At 46.7% G+C, this 14,363-nt stretch overlaps 1 protein-coding gene across 3 annotated transcripts in view; it reads left to right on the top strand.

Annotated features, from left to right (window-relative positions):
- The first annotated feature begins 712 nt into the window (after nucleotides 1–712).
- The window catches only part of CUEDC1 (CUE domain containing 1), a 217,816-nt gene continuing 204,165 nt past the window's right edge, over nucleotides 713–14,363 (top strand). For 2 of the 3 annotated variants that reach the window (XM_075335838.1, XM_075335836.1), the window contains exon 1: nucleotides 713–820. The gene's annotated coding sequence lies outside the window, so the exon portion shown is untranslated. The remainder of the gene's footprint in view (nucleotides 821–14,363) is intronic. The other variant, XM_075335837.1, reaches the window with a different exon arrangement.

The raw sequence follows: 14,363 nt of genomic DNA, 5'->3' as shown, positions 1-14,363 counted from the left end.
CCAGAGTTATAACCTCATGAAGTGACACTGGTCAGAATTGCAAAATTTGGTCTCGTCATTAAGGTGAAAATTAGCTTCGTCACTAAAGGGTTAAACAATGTGATCTGCAGAGCTGAAAAGGATTGGATGTGGGCGTGACAGATTGCAAAATGGGTGTGGTTAGGGGCATGTCCTGAAATTGCCGCTGCGCGCGTAGCGCTCCGCAGACTTTGCCCCTCTTTCTCATCTTTATGTAGGTTGGTATGCATATGCTCTGCTGCACAGGTCCCCTGACCCAGACATTGTCCCCTGACCCAGACATTGTCCCCTGACCCAGACATTGTCCCCTGACCCAGACATTGTCCCCTGACCCAGACATTGTCCCCTGACCCAGACATTGTCCCCTGACCCAGACATTGTCCCCTGACCCAGACATTGTCCCCTGACCCAGACATTGCGGTCACCATTCATGAGGGCCTTGTGTGAACTCGGTCTCAGAAATAAATGTCAATGCTTCAGAATATAGTATATGTTCCAGCCGTGTCTCTCATATGTAAGCGCTGCCACCTTACTCCATAGGTATGCATTATACATGGAAGACGCATTTATCCTGGCATTTAGTACCCACACAGTTTCTGCCCAGAAAGGGCGCCCTCGCCGGTGAGAAGCCGTGTCTTCCAGCGGATCTTCCCTCCTCCACCGTGTGCACGGCGGTACAGCAATCCCCTGCAGTAGCCGTTTCCGCCGCTAGGGCGCCGCCGCCTGACAAGCAGTTTGTTCTGTGGAGCAGATAGACTGCCACATCCAGGATCCCCTGACTCAATGTCCCTGGAAGTGTGAGGTAAGAACGCGTCCACACGGGGCTGCATTACAAGCGGCTTCCTCGGAGCTGAGGCAGCTGCTGCTCGCGGCCGCTCGTCCTTGCCAAGATCCGGTGGGTACATCCGTTTGTTTCCACGGCAGTCACAGGGAGCTGCGTGAGGAGGGTCGGCAGGGCTGACATCAATGGCCGGTGCAGCTGCTTCTTCTCAGAGGCCTCCCTGCTCCCGCCGCCCATTGGCTCGCTGTCCCCGGCCGGCCTATTATCCAGGCCAGCATGCTGAGTGCAGGCGAGCGCCAAGTCTCCGGCGGCTGCAGCCTCTCACTGGCGAGGCTTCCCTGGGAACTTGTGTGTTGTGGCTGCATCATTTACCAGGAACCAGCCAGTACATGGAAGAAGCAGTCATTCCAGCCCCTGTGTGGGATTGTGTCAGGGATGGAAATGGGCACACACAAGAATTTCTGCAGGAAAGTGCCTGCTATATCCGAAATGGGTCCAGTTGTGAGCTGTCTGCACTGTGCCAGGATGGGGGCTTTACCTGTACAATAATGCCCACATAGTGCCAGGATGGGGCTTTACCTGTACAATAATGCCCACATAGTGCCAGGATGGGGCTTTACCTGTACAATAATGCCCACATAGTGCCAGGATGGGGCTTTACCTGTACAATAATGCCCACATAGTGCCAGGATGGGGCTTTACCTGTACAATAATGCCCACATAGTGCCAGGATGGGGCTTTACCTGTACAATAATGCCCACATAGTGCCAGGATGGGGCTTTACCAGTACAATAATGCCCACATAGTGCCAGGATGGGGCTTTACCTGTACAATAATGCCCACATAGTGCCAGGATGAGGGCTTTACCTGTACAATAATGCCCACATAGTGCCAGGATGGGGGCTTTACCTGTACAATAATGCCCACATAGTGCCAGGATGGGGCTTTACCTGTACAATAATGCCCACATAGTGCCAGGATGGGGCTTTACCTGTACAATAATGCCCACATAGTGCCAGGATGAGGGCTTTACCTGTACAATAATGCCCACATAGTGCCAGGATGGGGGCTTTACCTGTACAATAATGCCCACATAGTGCCAGGATGGGGGCTTTACCTGTGCAATACTGCCCACATAGTGCCAGGATGGGGCTTTACCTGTACAATAATGCCCACGTAGTGCCAGGATGGGGGCTTTACCTGTACAATAATGCCCACATAGTGCCAGGATGAGGGCTTTACCTGTACAATAATGCCCACATAGTGCCAGGATGGGGGCTTTACCTGTACAATAATGCCCACATAGTGCCAGGATGGGGGCTTTACCTGTGCAATACTGCCCACATAGTGCCAGGATGGGGCTTTACCTGTACAATAATGCCCACATAGTGCCAGGATGGGGGCTTTACCTGTGCAATAATGCCCACATAGTGCCAGGATGGGGGCTTTACCTGTACAATAATGCCCACATAGTGCCAGGATGGGGGCTTTACCTGTACAATAATGCCCACATAGTGCCAGGATGGGGGCTTTACCTGTACAATAATGCCCACATAGTGCCAGGATGGGGGCTTTACCTGTACAATAATGCCCACATGGTGCCAGGATGGGGATTTACCTGTACAATAATGCCCACATAGTGCCAGGATGGGGCTTTACCTGTACAATAATGCCCACATAGTGCCAGGATGGGGGCTTTACCTGTACAATACTGCCCACATAGTGCCAGGATGGGGCTTTACCTGTACAATAATGCCCACATAGTGCCAGGATGGGGGCTTTACCTGTACAATACTGCCCACATAGTGCCAGGATGGGGGCTTTACCTGTACAATAATGCCCACATAGTGCCAGGATGGGGGCTTTACCTGTACAATAATGCCCACATAGTGCCAGGATGGGGGCTTTACCTGTACAATAATGCCCACATGGTGCCAGGATGGGGCTTTACCTGTACAATAATGCCCACATAGTGCCAGGATGGGGGCTTTACCTGTACAATAATGCCCACATAGTGCCAGGATGGGGCTTTACCTGTACAATAATTCCCACATAGTGCCAGGATGGGGGCTTTACCTGTACAATAATGCCCACATAGTGCCAGGATGGGGCTTTACCTGTACAATAATGCCCACATAGTGCCAGGATGGGGGCTTTACCTGTACAATAATGCCACCATAGTGCCAGGATGGGGGCTTTACCTGTACAATAATGCCACCATAGTGCCAGGATGGGGGCTTTACCTGTACAATAATGCCCACATAGTGCCAGGATGGGGGCTTTACCTGTACAATAATGCCCACATAGTGCCAGGATGGGGCTTTACCTGTACAATAATGCCCACATAGTGCCAGGATGGGGCTTTACCTGTACAATAATGCCCACATAGTGCCAGGATGGGGCTTTACCTGTACAATAATGCCCACATAGTGCCAGGATGGGGCTTTACCTGTACAATAATGCCCACATAGTGCCAGGATGGGGCTTTACCTGTACAATAATGCCCACATAGTGCCAGGATGGGGCTTTACCAGTACAATAATGCCCACATAGTGCCAGGATGGGGCTTTACCTGTACAATAATGCCCACATAGTGCCAGGATGAGGGCTTTACCTGTACAATAATGCCCACATAGTGCCAGGATGGGGGCTTTACCTGTACAATAATGCCCACATAGTGCCAGGATGGGGCTTTACCTGTACAATAATGCCCACATAGTGCCAGGATGGGGCTTTACCTGTACAATAATGCCCACATAGTGCCAGGATGAGGGCTTTACCTGTACAATAATGCCCACATAGTGCCAGGATGGGGGCTTTACCTGTACAATAATGCCCACATAGTGCCAGGATGGGGGCTTTACCTGTGCAATACTGCCCACATAGTGCCAGGATGGGGCTTTACCTGTACAATAATGCCCACGTAGTGCCAGGATGGGGGCTTTACCTGTACAATAATGCCCACATAGTGCCAGGATGAGGGCTTTACCTGTACAATAATGCCCACATAGTGCCAGGATGGGGGCTTTACCTGTACAATAATGCCCACATAGTGCCAGGATGGGGGCTTTACCTGTGCAATACTGCCCACATAGTGCCAGGATGGGGCTTTACCTGTACAATAATGCCCACATAGTGCCAGGATGGGGGCTTTACCTGTGCAATAATGCCCACATAGTGCCAGGATGGGGGCTTTACCTGTACAATAATGCCCACATAGTGCCAGGATGGGGGCTTTACCTGTACAATAATGCCCACATAGTGCCAGGATGGGGGCTTTACCTGTACAATAATGCCCACATAGTGCCAGGATGGGGGCTTTACCTGTACAATAATGCCCACATGGTGCCAGGATGGGGATTTACCTGTACAATAATGCCCACATAGTGCCAGGATGGGGCTTTACCTGTACAATAATGCCCACATAGTGCCAGGATGGGGGCTTTACCTGTACAATACTGCCCACATAGTGCCAGGATGGGGCTTTACCTGTACAATAATGCCCACATAGTGCCAGGATGGGGGCTTTACCTGTACAATACTGCCCACATAGTGCCAGGATGGGGGCTTTACCTGTACAATAATGCCCACATAGTGCCAGGATGGGGGCTTTACCTGTACAATAATGCCCACATAGTGCCAGGATGGGGGCTTTACCTGTACAATAATGCCCACATGGTGCCAGGATGGGGCTTTACCTGTACAATAATGCCCACATAGTGCCAGGATGGGGGCTTTACCTGTACAATAATGCCCACATAGTGCCAGGATGGGGCTTTACCTGTACAATAATTCCCACATAGTGCCAGGATGGGGGCTTTACCTGTACAATAATGCCCACATAGTGCCAGGATGGGGCTTTACCTGTACAATAATGCCCACATAGTGCCAGGATGGGGGCTTTACCTGTACAATAATGCCACCATAGTGCCAGGATGGGGGCTTTACCTGTACAATAATGCCACCATAGTGCCAGGATGGGGGCTTTACCTGTACAATAATGCCCACATAGTGCCAGGATGGGGGCTTTACCTGTACAATAATGCCCACATAGTGCCAGGATGGGGGCTTTACCTGTACAATAATGCCCACATAGTGCCAGGATGGGGATTTACCTGTACAATAATGCCCACATAGTGCTAGGATGGGGCTTTACCTGTACAATAATGCCCACATAGTGCCAAGATGGGGGCTTTACCTGTACAATAATGCCCACATAGTGCCAGGATGGGGCTTTACCTGTACAATAATGCCCACATAGTGCCAGGATGGGGGCTTTACCTGTACAATAATGCCCACATAGTGCCAGGATGGGGGCTTTACCTGTACAATAATGCCCACATAGTGCCAGGATGGGGCTTTACCTGTACAATAATGCCCACATAGTGCCAGGATGGGGCTTTACCTGTACAATAATGCCCACATAGTGCCAGGATGGGGCTTTACCTGTACAATAATGCCCACATAGTGCCAGGATGGGGCTTTACCTGTACAATAATGCCCACATAGTGCCAGGATGGGGGCTTTACCTGTACAATAATGCCCACATAGTGCCAGGATGGGGCTTTACCTGTACAATAATGCCCACATAGTGCCAGGATGGGGGCTTTACCTGTACAATAATGCCCACATAGTGCCAGGATGGGGCTTTACCTGTACAATAATGCCCACATAGTGCCAGGATGGGGGCTTTACCTGTACAATAATGCACATATGGTGCAAGGATGGGGGCTTTACCTGTACAATAATGCCCACATGGTGCCAGGATGGGGCTTTACCTGTACAATAATGCCCATATGGTGCCAGGATGGGGCTTTGCCTGTACAATAATGCCCACATGGTGCCAGGATGGGGCTTTACCTGTACAATAATGTCCACATAGTGCCAGGATGGGCCTTTATCTGTACAATAATGCCCACATAGTGCCAGGATGGGGCTTTACCTGTACAATAATGCCCACATAGTGCCAGGAAGGGGCTTTACCTGTACAATAATGCCCATATAGTGCCAGGATGGGGCTTTTCTGGATAACTGGTTGTATTGCATGCCAATGTAATGCCAGCCAGGGACTTTGTAACTACGATCCCTATGCACATATGGTTTATACGTGTATGATGAAATACTAGGAACCCCGACCTTCATTGCCATATAACAATTATCCCAGGAGGAGTTATGCTACATTGGGCCGGAGGAGCTCTGCTACATTGGGCCGGAGGAGCTCTGCTACATTGGGCCGGAGGAGCTCTGCTACATTGGGCCGGAGGAGCTCTGCTACATTGGGCCGGAGGAGCTCTGCTACATTGGGCCGGAGGAGCTCTGCTACATTGGGCCGGAGGAGCTCTGCTACATTGGGCCGGAGGAGCTCTGCTACATTGGGCCGGAGGAGCTCTGCTACATTGGGCCGGAGGAGCTCTGCTACAGTGGGCCGGAGGAGCTCTGCTATAGTGGGCCGGAGGAGCTCTGCTATAGTGGGCCGGAGGAGCTCTGCTATAGTGGGCCGGAGGAACTCTGCTATATTGGGCCGGAGGAGCTCTGCTATATTGGGCCGGAGGAGCCCTGCTATCAGGGCTGTGGAGTCGGAGTAGAGGAGTCAGAGTTGGAGCTCATTTTGGTGAAGTCGGTATAAAATACACCGACTCCGACTCCTAAATATATAATAAATTGGGGACAGTAGTGCAATGCAGAATGTGCTGAATATTTTTTCATAGGAATTTGGGAAAGTTATGAAATGTCCTATAAATGTCTGTTCTATTCCTGATCTAAGGCTACATTCACACAGCGTTTTTGCTGCATTTTTTGAGGATACGTTTTTCAGCTGCAAAAGCAGATCAGCTTTTTAAAAAAACGCATCACCTGAAAGGTTTTTGAGCTCATAAATCATGCTTTCAATTTCAAAAGCAGATTAGAAAACCGTCACAAACTGACATGCTCATTCTTTGTGAGAATCTGTTTTTGAACACAAAAACGGATCCTCACAAAACGCTGTGTCTGAATGTCCTATCTTGAAACCCATTGCCTTTGCTGGGATGCCCAGAGTCACTACAATTCACTGAATTATTTTGCCATCAATGTTCGATATGTTTGTGACAAGAAAGAAATTGTTAGCAAGACACTGGCAGTAAAAGATACGAAAGCTCATCACATCAGCCAGTTTCTCCAGGCCTTAGTGGAAAAAGTTCTGCAAGATTACAAATTCAAAAAAGAACAGGTTCTTGCTATTGTAATGGACAATGCTTCAAACATGATAAGTTAAATTAAACTGATGAATGAGAGTAATGAACAACATCTAAAAGAAAATTTAGGATTCAGTATGTGTGAGATGGAAGGCCACAGTGCTGTTCATGTAACTGAGGAACAAACAGATATTACAACAGAAGAACAGCAAAATGATACTTTAGGATTAGATGATCCTGTTGAAGCTGCTTCAAAACACTTTCATATTCATCACATGCGCTGTGTTGTGCACACGCTGCAGCTGGCAATAAGAGAGAGTCTGCAAGAGGGACCCTGATTTCACACATCCGGTTTGGCGGATGCGGCGCACTCCAGTACAGTGTATACAGTACAGTTGCAGCGCGACAAATGCCGGTCACATGCTGTCATGTGACCTGGAAGTTGCGGTGCTGCCACTGTACTGTATCATACTGTACTGGCGTGCACCACATCCGCCAAACCGGCGAAAAGCCGGATGTGTGAAACTGGGCGGACATGTTGGAAATCTGATTGGAAAAGTGAAGAAATTGAATATTGCCGCCAGAACCCCTAAAATTGATTCCATCTTGAAGAGACTTTCTGGGAAAGGGGCAATTGTTGATCAACCAACTCGGTGAGGCAGCACTTATTTAATAACTGAGCGATTGCTTGAACTAAAATAATTTCTTATAGATATGGTGAACCCTCAAGTAACCTTAAATGAAGGTCAATGGACACAGGTGGCTGAATTGAAGGAATTGCTTAATCACCCATTTACCGTAACTAAAAAATTACAAGCTGAGGATTTAACTCCTAGCATTTTCATAAGGGAGTGGAAGAACTTGCTATTTTGCCTGTCCCAAAGAGGAGGTTTAATCGCAGATGGCATTTCTACTTCAATGAAATGGAGAGAGACACCGCTATTGGAAAATAAATTCTTCTGGCAGCTGTTTATGTGGACCCAAGTCATCGTATACTGCTTGATGATCAACAGCTTACTAAAGGAAAAGAAGCTTTGAGTGAGGTAGCAGTTAGGATGAGCGGCTACAGGACTGCCAGGCGGAAGAGGACTTGGGGCCTGACAGTGCTACTGCTGCCATATCTTCTTCCTCATCAGATGAGGAGTTTAACTTTGACAAGTATTTGGATGACATGGAGCAGGCAAAGTGTTGCCGCAAGGAGAAAGATTTCACTCCGTCTCCTATAGCAAGCAGATTGACCAGATTTGAGTACAATGTTTCACTTGCTCTCAAAGAAATAGAAAAATTCAACCATTCATCAAAACTGACTGTGCATGAGGCAATTCCTTTATACCCGGAAATTGTTAGAGATGTTGCCCATGTGGTTACGGCTTTGCCTCCAACCCAAGTTACTGTAGAGAGGTTGTTCTCTAGCCTTAAAATTATTAGGTCAGATTTGAGGTCATCTGCGAAGGAGGATCTGATGGAAGCAATTCTATTTCTTACAACAAATTTATAGACTAAACAAATGGTATTTAGTATATTTTTGTTGAAAACTGTTTTTTGCCACTTACATAGTGTATTACATAGTGTTATATATAACACTATGTATGTGGCAAAAAACAGTTTTCAACAAAAACATACTAAATAATAAAATAACATTTAGTGTATTGCTTATATTTAAGTGAAAAATTTATTGTAGTGCAATGTGAACATCAGACATTTATTCATTTTTATGATACAATAATCAAGATATTTAGAACATAAAATATATTTATTGGAATGCAACTTTAGAACACAAACTAATATATTGTAAATATGTAATATATATATATATATATACACACAATAGATATATATGCAATCTACTGTATATTACATAGTGTATTACATATTTACAATTTATTATAGTTTTTTTGTGTTCTAAAGTTGTATTCCATCTAAATATCTTGATTATTGTATCATAAAAATGATTAAATGTCTGATGTTCACATTGTACTACAATACATTTTTCACTTAACTATAAGCAATATATGTGCGAGTTGTGGAGTCGGAGTCGGTGCAAGGGAAATTGAGGAGTCGGAGGTTTGGCTTACTGACTCCACCCTGCCTGCTATAGTGGGCCGGAGGAGCTCTGCTATAGTGGGCCGGAGGAGCTCTGCTGTGGTGGGCCGGAGGAGCTCTGCTGTGGTGGGCCGGAGGAGCTCTGCTGTGGTGGGCCGGAGGAGCTCTGCTGTGGTGAGCCGGAGGAGCTCTGCTATGGTGGGCCGGAGGAGCTCTGCTATGGTGGGCCGGAGGAGCTCTGCTATAGTGGGCCGGAGGAGCTCTGCTATAGTGGGCCGGAGGAGCTCTGCTGTATTGGCCTGTTTCTGAAGAGTAGGGTCTTCTGCTTGTATTTCTGTATGGCAAGCGATCACTTTTACGCCTTATATTGACACTAAAGTACATACAGTACATATTTACGCACAGGCTTGGGAGTTGGAGGGGGAAGTAAATAAAGCAAATGTCTTTGTCAACCTTTTACAAGTTTTTTGTAAGCATTTAATTTTTTTTTTTCAATCCTTTTTATGTAGCAACATTATACAATTTTACATTAAGGCTATGTGCCCACGGGAGCTTGCTCCTGCGGATATATCCGCAGGTACGGCCGCAGGTTTACCGCAGCAGCTCCCCGGAATCCGCAGCTATACATAGCTGCGGAATTGTTGCGGTAAACCTGCGGACATTCATGCGATTTACCTGCAGATGTCCTGGCTTCTCTCTCCATAGTGGAGCGCCGGGATTTCTGCAGGTACATCCGCAGGAATAATTGACATGCAGTTATGTGCGGCTGCGGGACTTCCGCAGTCTCACATTCCGCAGCATGGACACAGACACTCCCCATGTCCCATAGGATAACATGGGGAGTGTCTGTACATGCTGAAACCTGCGTATTTATCTGGAAAAGATAAATGCTCAGGTTTTCCGCGGCAAAATCCGCAGGAGCAAGCTCCCGTGGGCACATAGCCTAACAGTTTAGCAAGTTTGAAAACGTATCTAATTCTTTGTCACAGATGGACATTTCTGAAAGCTTTTGCAAATTTAGGCCTATGTTATTGCACAAAAATTTGCGACTGTTAGCAATTTTATGATGCTTTTACTGTTTAAAAATTGGGCAAGGAAATTGGTGTAACTATATACTTTGTTCCAAATTATTATGCAGATTGAATTTAATTGTCATAAAGATTAAACTTTTAGTTTTTGAAATAAACTCATGGATGGTATTGTGTCTCAGGGCTCTTTGATTCACTGATATAAATCTTAAAGGGGTTCCCCACTACTTTTCAAACCCTTGCCATATGTCATAGATCTTCAAAACAATACTTTTTGTAATATACTTGTATTGGATGTTTAGCTTTTGAGCACATCTCAGTAGGATCACATAGCCCTGGATTGTTATACAGATTGTTCTTCCTCCTCTGTTATGTCTGATACTTCCCTTTCTGGCACGGAAATCAGACAAAATGAAAGGAAGTTGTCACTGGACTACTGATGATAGGTGTTGGTGTTTTGGAGTGAATTACAATTCTGCCTCATGTAAGCCGAGCTGACAGTTTCATTCAGCAGTAATAGCAGGGACCTACACCTAGAGAAGTGCTACAATCTGCATTTCAAAAGCAAAGGGTTTCGGTAATCGAATTATGGACATGGACCGCTGAAAAGTGCTGAAATTTGCATAGCAAACACAGTGGCAGGGTTGTACTGGCAATTACCACATGGGCTGGTACCTACCCTGGGCTGCTCTGACACTTGGTATCTCCCAATATTTCAACACAGGGTGGAGAAGGGAGGGGGAAAGCTAAGTGCTGGAAATCAGGCTGCCGTAATGTATGATGAACTTGTAGTATCAGCACACATTAAGGCCCTGTGCGCACACTGCGTTTTTACCCGTGGTTTTTTTTTTTTTCGTTTTTGCTGCAGAAATTTCTTGAGAAAATGATTGTAACCTTTCTGCAGACATTCCCCAGCAAAACCTATGGAAAAAAAATAGCTGTGCGCACACTGCGTTTTTTTCTCAAGAAAATTCTTTCTGCAGAATTTTTTGAGAAAAAGAATGAGCATGTCCCTTCTTTTCTGCAGGTACCTGCGTTTTTTTGCCATAGATAATGGTAAAAAAACGCAGGGACCAACCTGCAGAAAAAATGCACAAAAACGCGGTAAAAACGTATGCGTTATTGGTGCGTTTTTTGAACGCAAGTGCGCTAATCTTTCAGACTCAAGAAATTTCTTAAGAAAAATCCTTTTTTTACACCGTGTGCAGAATTATTAAATCAAGTTGTATTTTAGAGGATTTTTTTTATTATTGATCAACAACTATGTTCTCAATCAACCCAAAAGACTCATAAATATGAAAGCGTAATATTTTTGGAAGTTGGAGTCGTGTTTTTTTCAGATTTGGCTATCTTAGGAGGATATCTGTTTGTGCAGGTAACTATTACTGTGCAGAATTATTAGGCAAGTTAATAAAAACCAAATATATTCCCATCTCACTTGTTTACTTTCACTAGGTAAACCTAACTGTACACAATTTACAAATAAACATTTCTGACATGCAAAAACAAAACCCCCAAAAATGAGTGAGCAATATAGCCGCCTTTCTTTAATGATGACACTCAAGAGCCTACCATCCATAGATTCTGTCAATTGCTTGATCTGTTTACGATCAACATTGCGTGCAGCAGCCACCACAACCTCCCAGACACTGTTTTCCCTCCCTGTAGATCTTACATTTTATGATGGACCAGAGGGTCTCTATGGAGTTCAGATCAGGTGAGCAAGGGGGCCGTGTCATTATTTTTTTCATCTTTTAGACCTTTACTGGCCAGCCACGCTGTGGAGTAGTGAGCATTGTCCTGCATGAAAATCATGTTTTTCTTGAACGATACCGACTTCCTCCTGTACTACTGCTTGAATAAGTTGTCTTCTAGAAACTGTCAGTTAGTCTGGGAGTTGAGCTTCACTCCATCCTCAACCCGAAAAGGTCCCACAAGTTCATCTTTGATGATACCTGCCAATACCAGTACTCCACCTCCACCTTGCTGGCGTCTGAGTCGGAGTGGAGCTCTCTGCCCTTTACTGATCCAGCCTCTGGCCCATCAAGAGTCACTCTCATTTCATCAGTCCATAAAACCTTTGAAAAATCAGTCTTAAGATATTTCTTGGCCCAGTCTTCACGTTTTATCTTATGTTTCGTGTTCAAAGGTGGTCGTTTTTCAGCCTTCCTTACCTTGGCCATGTCCCTGAGTATGGCACACCTTGTGCTTTTTGATAGTCCAGTAATGCTGCAACTCTGAAATATGGCCAAACTGGTGGCAAATAGCATCTTGGCAGCTTCACGCTTGATTTTCCTCAATTCTCGGGCAGTTATTTTGCGCCTTTTTTGCCCAACACGCTTCTTCCGATCCTGTTGGCTATTTGCCATGAAACGCTTGATTGTTTGGTGATCACGCTTCAAAAGTTTGGCAATTTCAAGACTGCTGCATCCCTCTGCAAGACATCTCACAATTTTGGACTTTTCAGAGCCCGTGAAATTTCTCTTCTGACCCATTTTGCCAAAGGAAATGAAGTTGCCTAATAATTAAGCACACCTTATATAGGGTGTTGATGTCATCATTACACCACACCCCTCCTCATTACAGAGATGTACATCACCTGATTTACTTAATTGGTAGTTGGCTCTCAAGCCTATCATGTGCCTAATAATTCTGCACACAGTGTAGTGTGCACAGGACCTAAAACTTGGGAGGTGAAGAGATCAATGTAAACATCAGAGCTGCTGCTGGGAGACCACCAACTGATGCTATCTGCGTGATAAAAGATTTAGTTTACTATAGTAAAAGTATGATGCATTTCGTGGCACGTAATAGCAAGATTGCTGAGTAAGTAAAAAAATCAAATGAGTTAGGACAGTGGATAACTTCTTTAAACACTTATGAATTAGTTTGCCAGAAGAGTCTAATTAAAGGCAAACCACTTAAGAATGATGTTCCACATTATTAAGCAGGCTACAGGTTTCAAGCACCATGGGATAGAAAAAAAATCTCTTCCGAAAAGCATCAGAAATGCCTTAGATAAAGCATGAAAATAGAAGTGTGATCATGGTACCGTTAATTTGATGCTGATACACAGCACAGACTGGTTCATGCAGATAAAAGCATAATGGGGAAGGTCTTTTCCAGGAAAATTCATCTGATTAAGAGGGCAGCTACTAAAATGTCAGCTGCCACAGTCCCAGTCCTTGCCCTGGGAGTAGCACCTGGTGTCTGCCTCGTGGTGGGCGTTTAGTCAAGCCCCCCCCCACTAAAAGGACAGACCCAGGGTCCCCCCTGTGGTTCAGTGGGTCCACTTCTGCTCGCTGCAGTAGCACCCGGCGGCGAGCGTGACAGTTTTAAACAGGCCATAGACTCCGCTGACTCCGGTTTCCTGCTCCAGCCTGAACTTCCCTCTGGGGTGGACAGGAGCAGGCAGGTTAGAGTCTCATGTGCAGACAGGGACCACGAGGGTAGCAGAGGCAGATGGCACGTCCGGGGCGGACATGCACAGTCTCTAGTGTGGCAAGGGCCACCGGGATTGCTGAGGCTGGAGGCACGGTCGGGGCAGACAGGCACAGTCACAAGTCGGGCAAGGGCCACCAGGATAGCTGAGGCTGGAGGCACAGCTGGGGCAGACAGGCACAGTTTGACTAGCTAAACTAGGGCGTTGAACAGGCAACTCCCCTAGTTGAAGCTTGCCCTAAATAGCCAGTTCATCTCAGCAATAGGCTGGGTGGCACTTCCAGAAAGTGGCGCGCTGGCCCTTGAAGAGAGAGGTAGCGGCGCGCGTACACTCCATAGGAGGTCTCTCGGAGATGCTGTGATGTGGGCACAGTCCATTGGAGGCAGGGGAGGAGAACACACATGGAGTAGAGACTGGGACACTGGCCAGCGTGCAGGGACCCAGCCGCAGCGGTGAGTCACAATGTGTCCATGCAGGAAGGCAAGGAGTGCAGGGACACAGCGTTACACAAGGCAGGAAATACCGTATTTTTCGGATTACAAGGTGCACTTTTCTTCCCAATAATTTGGGAGGAAAATTAAGAGTGCGGTTTATAATCCGAATGTAGCTTACAAGGAGGTGGAGAATGGGCACTGTGCTGGCTGCGAGGTGATGTGCTGGCTGTGGTGGGGTCTGTGCTGGCTGCGGATGCCGTGCTGGCTGTATGGAGCAGGGCGGTGCGCAGGGTGTCCCAGATGCTCTGTTGGCAGTGCAAGCTTCATATAATAGCGCCAGGAGTCGGTTCATGTGCAGATGGAACTCGACTCAAGATGTCATCTACGCATCGCTGCCTCTGGCCCATTGATCTCCCAGCAGCGGACTTAAGGAAAATGGCGCCC

The sequence above is a fragment of the Anomaloglossus baeobatrachus genome, chromosome 2, assembly GCF_048569485.1.
Source record: "Anomaloglossus baeobatrachus isolate aAnoBae1 chromosome 2, aAnoBae1.hap1, whole genome shotgun sequence".
Classification (NCBI taxonomy): Eukaryota; Metazoa; Chordata; class Amphibia; order Anura; family Aromobatidae; genus Anomaloglossus; species Anomaloglossus baeobatrachus.
The sequence above is the reverse complement of the archived record's forward strand: the minus strand, read 5'-3'. Positions and strand labels throughout refer to the sequence as shown.